Source organism: Schistocerca gregaria, unplaced genomic scaffold, assembly GCF_023897955.1.
Source record: "Schistocerca gregaria isolate iqSchGreg1 unplaced genomic scaffold, iqSchGreg1.2 ptg001013l, whole genome shotgun sequence".
In the NCBI taxonomy this organism is placed as follows: Eukaryota; Metazoa; Arthropoda; class Insecta; order Orthoptera; family Acrididae; genus Schistocerca; species Schistocerca gregaria.
The window spans coordinates 17,501-25,000 of NW_026062362.1; the positions used below are offsets into that span (position 1 = coordinate 17,501).

The 7,500-nt window shown below is 60.5% G+C and overlaps 1 pseudogene; it reads right to left on the reverse strand.

The window, feature by feature from the left end:
• Positions 1-4,962: 4,962 nt before the first annotated feature.
• Positions 4,963-7,500, reverse strand: part of LOC126327067 (large subunit ribosomal RNA) — a 2,999-nt pseudogene continuing 461 nt past the window's right edge.

Sequence of the window (7,500 nt, forward strand, 5' to 3'; positions counted from 1 at the left end):
GGCTTTGGCCCGCCTGTACCGCGCAAGCGTGGCCTCACGAATGTGATCGCCTACGCTGCGCTGGTAATGCCGCCGCGCTCTTCTGCATTCGCGTCGGAGACGCTGCAGCTCAGGGTTCCAAGGTGCCTTAGGCATTTTCCCTGTGTGGGCCAACGGGACTGCGCCTGTTGCTGCTGTCTGTATGGCCGCCGTCAGATCTTCTGCAGCTTTGTCAACGTCCACAACGCGATCCATTGGCCAATTCGGTATCACTAGATTACCTCTTAGTCGATCCCAATTAGCCTTTCGCCAGTTGTACTTGACGGTGCCGTTCACCTGGTCTTCAGGAGGAGGCTCCCCATCATAGGCTACAGTGAATGTGATCAGATTGTGGTCACTTAGTGTCATTCCCCGCCATACCTTCCAGTTCTCCGCACGGAGATGCTCGTGTGCACTCTTCAGTGTCACATCGATATTCGAGGTCGCTCCACGGCGGCCTTCGAAAGTTGGTGGGAAGTTTGGTCGGTTCAGCACTTCTAGTCTGAGCTCGTGAATTGCTTCAGCGAGTCTCTCACCTCGCCTGGCGGCGCGTCGAGCACCAAGAGGCGTGATGTCACTGTGCCATAGGGGTGACATGGCATTTGCGTCCATTGTGCAAATCAGCAAGTCATTGCGGTAGAACCCAACCGCCTCTTTTAACTGGTCGATATACGGTCTTTCTCTGTGCCTGTACTGAAAGTACATATTTAGCACGAAAAAGGTGAAATCGCCAGTATTTATCTCAGCTAACACCATGCATCTGTTGCTTAGGTGCGCCACTTTGACTGCTCTGAAGGAACGATTTAGCACAACAATTGCTGCCATAGGATGCTCTCCCCCAGCCAGGATCTGAGCTGTTGTCGGCATATATCGGATCTTTCCGTCCCTAGAGTAGGGCTCTTGCAGACATAATATGTCTAGAGACTCCTCCTCCGCTCGGCGTCGTACCTCCTGCATCACCGCTTGCGTTCGCGCGCAGTTCAGCTGTCCTATCTTAACCGACATTGGCATTGTGATTTTTCACAGTCCGGTCGGGGACAGGAGAGGTAGCGGCCGGAATGGAGACGGTTGACGAGAGGTCTTGTCTCCCATAGTCTGTCCGCTGGATTTTGCGTTGAGTGAGAATCCTGTAGTAGGCACACTCTTTGCCTGGCGTTTCGCATGTGCGATTACGCTTTTTGCACGGGATACAGACCGCTCGGTCCCCCGCTTTTCTACAGTCCTTCCTCATGTGGCCGTTCTCGCCACAGTGCCCACATGTTATTATACTCGGGTCCTGCTTGCAGAACCTTACCGAGTGGTTCACATCCTGGCACCGCGTGCAAACGACTAAGTCCAGGTAGTCGTCAACCGGCATGGACTCAAAGCCCATGTACAGTCGCTTCTGCCTCAGAATCGCGACTCTGAGTCTGGGGCTTACTTCCACCACGAGATGTGATGTTTGTTTGCCCCTTGGCCCAGTCCGGAACTTCGGCTTAAACTCCTGGCGAAACTGTGTTTCGGAAAGTCCTCCAAGGTCGTTTTGCTTTCGAGTTAGCTCAACCACAGCTTCATTCTTCATGACACATGGTACATGATATATGATTATCTGCGGATTGAGCTTTTTCGGCAGTTCGCACTTGAGTGCTTCTGTCAGTTTGTTGTTAGCTAGAAGCTTCTGGCGATCAGTCTCAGACGCCACATCTACGATGAGCGTCGGGCCGTTTGTGGCGACCCGTGAGAACTTCACACCTTCAACCTCAGGCTTGACCAGGGAGGTGAATTTCTTTCTCACTTCTGCGCCAGTTTCATTGCCCTTGGACTTGATGAAGAGCGTTGCCTTCTCAGTCAGGGCTTTGGTTATCATCGCCTGCGTTTTCCGTTCTGGTATGGGTGGAGCGGCGGCAACTTGTGCAAAGGTCTTGGGTGGCGCCGTGGGCACCGCCTTCGTCCTCGCCAGCTCCTCCTCCAAGGCTTCCACCCTTCCGGTGAGGGCCGACTGCGCCATGGCCCAATCAAACAACTTAGCTCTCAGTTGTCTCTTAAAGTCCCCCAGATTTCCCTCCTCGACCAGTTGTCCCGGTTTTAGAGAGTCGTCCACGAGCTTCAGGACGTCCTCGAACCGCGTCGCGATAAGCTTCACGGTCGCAAGATCGCTTGGGCTTGCCTTGTATCGGGACGTGCCGTCATCGACTGGGCCGCCAGGCTGTTGTCCGGCTACCTGCGCCGAGTCCGGCTGCTTGTTCGGTTTCCGCTTCTTCCGTCGTGTCCGGGACTTGCGTCTCTCGGCACCCGACATTGGTGAAGAGGCGCGGCTACTGCTGGCGCTTTCCCCGACTGGGCCGCTGGGCAGTTGCCCGGCTACCTTCGCCGGTTTCGGCACACTTTTCGCCGTCTCCGGCAGTTGAGACTTCGGCCGTGGGGCCGCCGTCTCTCCCGCCGGGCGAGTCTGGGTGAGCTTGCCGGTGCCGACTGGGCCGCTGGGTCTTTGCCCGGCTACCTGCGCCAGCTTTGGCTCGCTCGCAGCCTTCCCCGCCGGCGGTGTCGTTGGCCGCGAGGCCTTCGTCTCCGCCTTCGGTTCGGACTTCCCCGTTGCGCCTTCCCCGACTGGGCCGCCGGGCTTGCGCCCGGCTACCTGCGCCGGTTTCGGCTTGTCTCCCGCCTTAGGTGCCGCTTTCGGCGCCGGCTGGCGGGGTGGCGGCATCAGATCGGTTACAGCGTCCGCACTCAGCGATCTCTGCCGGAGCAGTTTTCGCAGGTGTTTCTTCTGCTTCCTCACTTTTGCCTTCCGTTCTTTCTCACTGTCACTTTCACTCGCGTCTGCAAGCGTCCGTGCCAGCGTCTCGCTTGCTGCAGTCTTAGCGCTCCGTGCACGAGGTGTACGGAGCTCCAATTCTGGCTCGCTAAGCGCGGGGTCATGGTCTTCTGGCCTATGGGCCTCCGACTGCCCTTGTGTTGGGAGTTCGTCTTGACACGGAGTGTCAGACTCGTCCCCTGGATGGTTGGTGTTGTGACTCCGCGACGGCCCACCAGTTCCGTCGGGACAAGGTTGATTGAGAGAAGCCATGTGGTTCCCACGATCAGCTAGGGATATAAGTGGTCCACCCAGGCGTTGCCCCGCCCACCTGGGTAAGCCTTATACAACAGAGGGTCGGCCGGTCCTCTGAGGTGGCTGACTCACGACTGTTCACAACTCAACAGCCTTGCGCCCCATAGCCGCCAGCTAACGCAGAGGGTGAGGGGTGATTATAGAGATTGTCCTTCTCTTGCCCAGGCGGTTAAGCCAAGACTCCGGTCCGAAACACGCACGACGTTCCACTGCGCGCCTCACAGCGGTCGTTGAAGTACGTGTCTCAGATTACGGACGGCGCTGGTAGCGCTTGCCAGCACCGGGCTCGGGCACCCCGGGTTTGCCAGGCCCGTACGTCGGCTGTATTAGCCTTCGTCCCTGTGGTCGTGGTCTTAGACCACTCAGGAGCATCCTCCTGGGGGCAGCTCCCGGTGACTTCCACGTTGCGAAGGCCGATGCCGGCCTCCACTCCGCAGTTATACACCAAGGAATCCTCCGAGCGAGGCCGGGTCGCCGCCCGCGTTGCATCCTCTGAAAGTCAGAGGGCGCTTCGCAGTCAGCGCCCTTCCCCGCGCGTGGACATCGGCCTGCTTCCGCTTTGGCCCTCAAAAGTGAGAGCCTTGGTTTCCGCAGGAACGATGACCGCCCTACTCCCCACTGTGCTTTGTGCGCCAACCGCACACGCCAACTACAACCAACATTACATGTGGCCGGGCGGCGCCGCTAAGTTGTCCGGGCGCGGCCGGCGGAGCCGGGCGCAGCCGGGCCCGCGCCCGCCGCCAGCGTAGCCGCGAGAGCGGGCTGTCAGCCAGAAGCCGACCGCCCGCCCAGCGCCAGCCAGCAGCGCGCGCATCGCCCGGCCGCACCCGGCCCCGCGCAGCGCAGCCGACACGGCAGCGCGCAAGCGCACAGCCCGACCGGCAGCCAAGACCCGCCACTACCCCGGCCAACCGCGCCGCGCCCGGCTAGCGCCGGGCGTTCACGCGCGAGGCCGGGGCCACAGCAGGACCCGCCGCCAGCGAGCCGCGCGAAGCGCACCGCCGTGCGCACAAGTCCAGCAGTAGCGCGCCAACTCACGTCGACACACTCCGCTGCACGCGCACGCACTACGTACGAGCTTGGATACTAGACTTAAGAGTCCGACACCTACAAGCGCTCGCAGTAGTGGGAGACGCGCACTCGGCCGGAAAGGGTCGATGTTCGATCCAACCGCCTCGTGCAGACGTCTCCTTGTGGGGAGTATACCTCCCGTGGCACTTGTGTCATGGAGCTCAGCATTCCACGGCCGATAAGTCAACCGCGATAACGCCTTGCTCCTGCTGTGGGGAGTGAGTTCCGTAGCGCGCACAGGCAGAGACGGAAACACATCCTCTCAGAGAGCGTGAAATGACTTTAACGCAAAAGCGGCGCCCGCCGCACCCCAGCCAGGGCCAGGGCGCAGCGGGCGCCGCCCCAGCAAAAGCGGCGCCCGCCGCATCCGAGCCGAAGCCGAGTCACAGCAGACGCCACCAGCGCATGGAGCCGCACCACGCCGCAGCCCGGCCGAAGCCGAGGCACTGCAAGCGCCGCCTTAGTAAAAGCGGCGCCCGCCGCACCCCGGCCAAGGGCCGAAGCACAGAAAGCGCCGCTATAACTTGTAAGTGCCATTCGCCAGTGAGCAAGGATACTAGACCGGAGTCCGACACCTTATCGCTCACGGCGAGCAAGGCTGCAGAGCCCGGTTTGGAGGGGCCAGTTGCCCAGTCCCACCACATCCGAGCTTGCGCCCTGCACGGGAGTCGCCCTTCTCTCATTGGTTTCACCGGTTGCCCGGCTACTCGCATCTTACACCACGGGGAGGTTGAGAGATCGGACATTTAGCCGCCCGTCTTCTACCAGTATAGGTGGACTCCACCACTGGTTAGACAGCATAACGGCCTTCGTAAGATAGTAGATAGGGACAGCGGGAATCTCGTTAATCCATTCATGCGCGTCACTAATTAGATGACGAGGCATTTGGCTACCTTAAGAGAGTCATAGTTACTCCCGCCGTTTACCCGCGCTTGCTTGAATTTCTTCACGTTGACATTCAGAGCACTGGGCAGAAATCACATTGCGTCAACACCCGCTAGGGCCATCGCAATGCTTTGTTTTAATTAGACAGTCGGATTCCCCCAGTCCGTGCCAGTTCTGAGTTGATCGTTGAATGGCGGCCGAAGAGAATCCGCGCACCCGCGCGCCCCCGGAGGAGCACGCTAAGGCGGACGCGGCCTCGCAGCAAGGAAGATCCGTGGGAGGCCAAGGCACGGGACCGAGCTCGGATCCTGCACGCAGGTTGAAGCACCGGGGCGCGAACGCCGCGCAGGCGCGCGCATCCTGCACCGCCGGCCAGCACGAGGCCAACCAACGGCGAGAGCAGACCACGCCCGCGCTAAACGCCCGCACTTACCGGCACCCCTACGGCACTCACCTCGCCCAGGCCCGGCACGTTAGCGCTGACCCACTTCCCGACCAAGCCCGACACGCCCCGATCCTCAGAGCCAATCCTTATCCCGAAGTTACGGATCCAATTTGCCGACTTCCCTTACCTACATTATTCTATCGACTAGAGGCTCTTCACCTTGGAGACCTGCTGCGGATATGGGTACGAACCGGCGCGACACCTCCACGTGGCCCTCTCCCGGATTTTCAAGGTCCGAGGGGAAGATCGGGACACCGCCGCAACTGCGGTGCTCTTCGCGTTCCAAACCCTATCTCCCTGCTAGAGGATTCCAGGGAACTCGAACGCTCATGCAGAAAAGAAAACTCTTCCCCGATCTCCCGACGGCGTCTCCGGGTCCTTTTGGGTTACCCCGACGAGCATCTCTAAAAGAGGGGCCCGACTTATATCGGTTCCGCTGCCGGGTTCCGGAATAGGAACCGGATTCCCTTTCGCCCAACGGGGGCCAGCACAAAGTGCATCATGCTATGACGGCCCCCATCAACATCGGATTTCTCCTAGGGCTTAGGATCGACTGACTCGTGTGCAACGGCTGTTCACACGAAACCCTTCTCCGCGTCAGCCCTCCAGGGCCTCGCTGGAGTATTTGCTACTACCACCAAGATCTGCACCGACGGCGGCTCCAGGCAGGCTCACGCCCAGACCCTTCTGCGCCCACCGCCGCGACCCTCCTACTCGTCAGGGCTTCGCGGCCGGCCGCGAGGACCGGCCATGACTGCCAGACTGACGGCCGAGTATAGGCACGACGCTTCAGCGCCATCCATTTTCAGGGCTAGTTGCTTCGGCAGGTGAGTTGTTACACACTCCTTAGCGGATTCCGACTTCCATGGCCACCGTCCTGCTGTCTTAAGCAACCAACGCCTTTCATGGTTTCCCATGAGCGTCGATTCGGGCGCCTTAACTCGGCGTTTGGTTCATCCCACAGCGCCAGTTCTGCTTACCAAAAGTGGCCCACTTGGCACTCCGATCCGAGTCGTTTGCTCGACACTAGATCGCGTGTTATATCAAGCAAGCCGGAGATCTCACCCATTTAAAGTTTGAGAATAGGTTGAGGTCGTTTCGGCCCCAAGGCCTCTAATCATTCGCTTTACCGGATGAGACTCGTACGAGCACCAGCTATCCTGAGGGAAACTTCGGAGGGAACCAGCTACTAGATGGTTCGATTAGTCTTTCGCCCCTATACCCAGCTCCGACGATCGATTTGCACGTCAGAATCGCTACGGACCTCCATCAGGGTTTCCCCTGACTTCGTCCTGGCCAGGCATAGTTCACCATCTTTCGGGTCCCAACGTGTACGCTCTAGGTGCGCCTCACCTCGCAATGAGGACGAGACGCCCCGGGAGTGCGGAGGCCGCCGCCCCGTGAAGGGCGGGGAAGCCCCATCCTCCCTCGGCCCGCGCAAGGCGAGACCTTCACTTTCATTACGCCTTTAGGTTTCGTACAGCCCAATGACTCGCGCACATGTTAGACTCCTTGGTCCGTGTTTCAAGACGGGTCGTGAAATTGTCCAAAGCTGAAGCGCCGCTGACGGGAGCGATTATTCCGCCCGAGAGCATCCCGAGCCAACAGCGGCGCGGGTCCGGGGCCGGGCCAGGTAGGTCCGTCATCCGGGAAGAACCGCGCGCGCTTGCCGGGAGCCCGAGCGCCCAAAGGGGCGAATCGACTCCTCCAGATATACCGCCGAGCAGCCAGCCAGGACACCGGGGCTCTGCCCAACAGACGCGAACCGAGGCCCGCGGAAGGACAGGCTGCGCACCCGGGCCGTAGGCCGGCACCCAGCGGGTCGCGACGTCCTACTAGGGGAGAAGTGCGGCCCACCGCACACCGGAACGGCCCCACCCCGCGGCGAGTGGAAAGGCAACCGGACACGACCCCGCCGCGGATTGCTCCGCGCGGGCGGCCGGCCCCATCTGCCGAGGGCGGGGGCCAGTGGCCGGATGGGCGTGAATCTCAC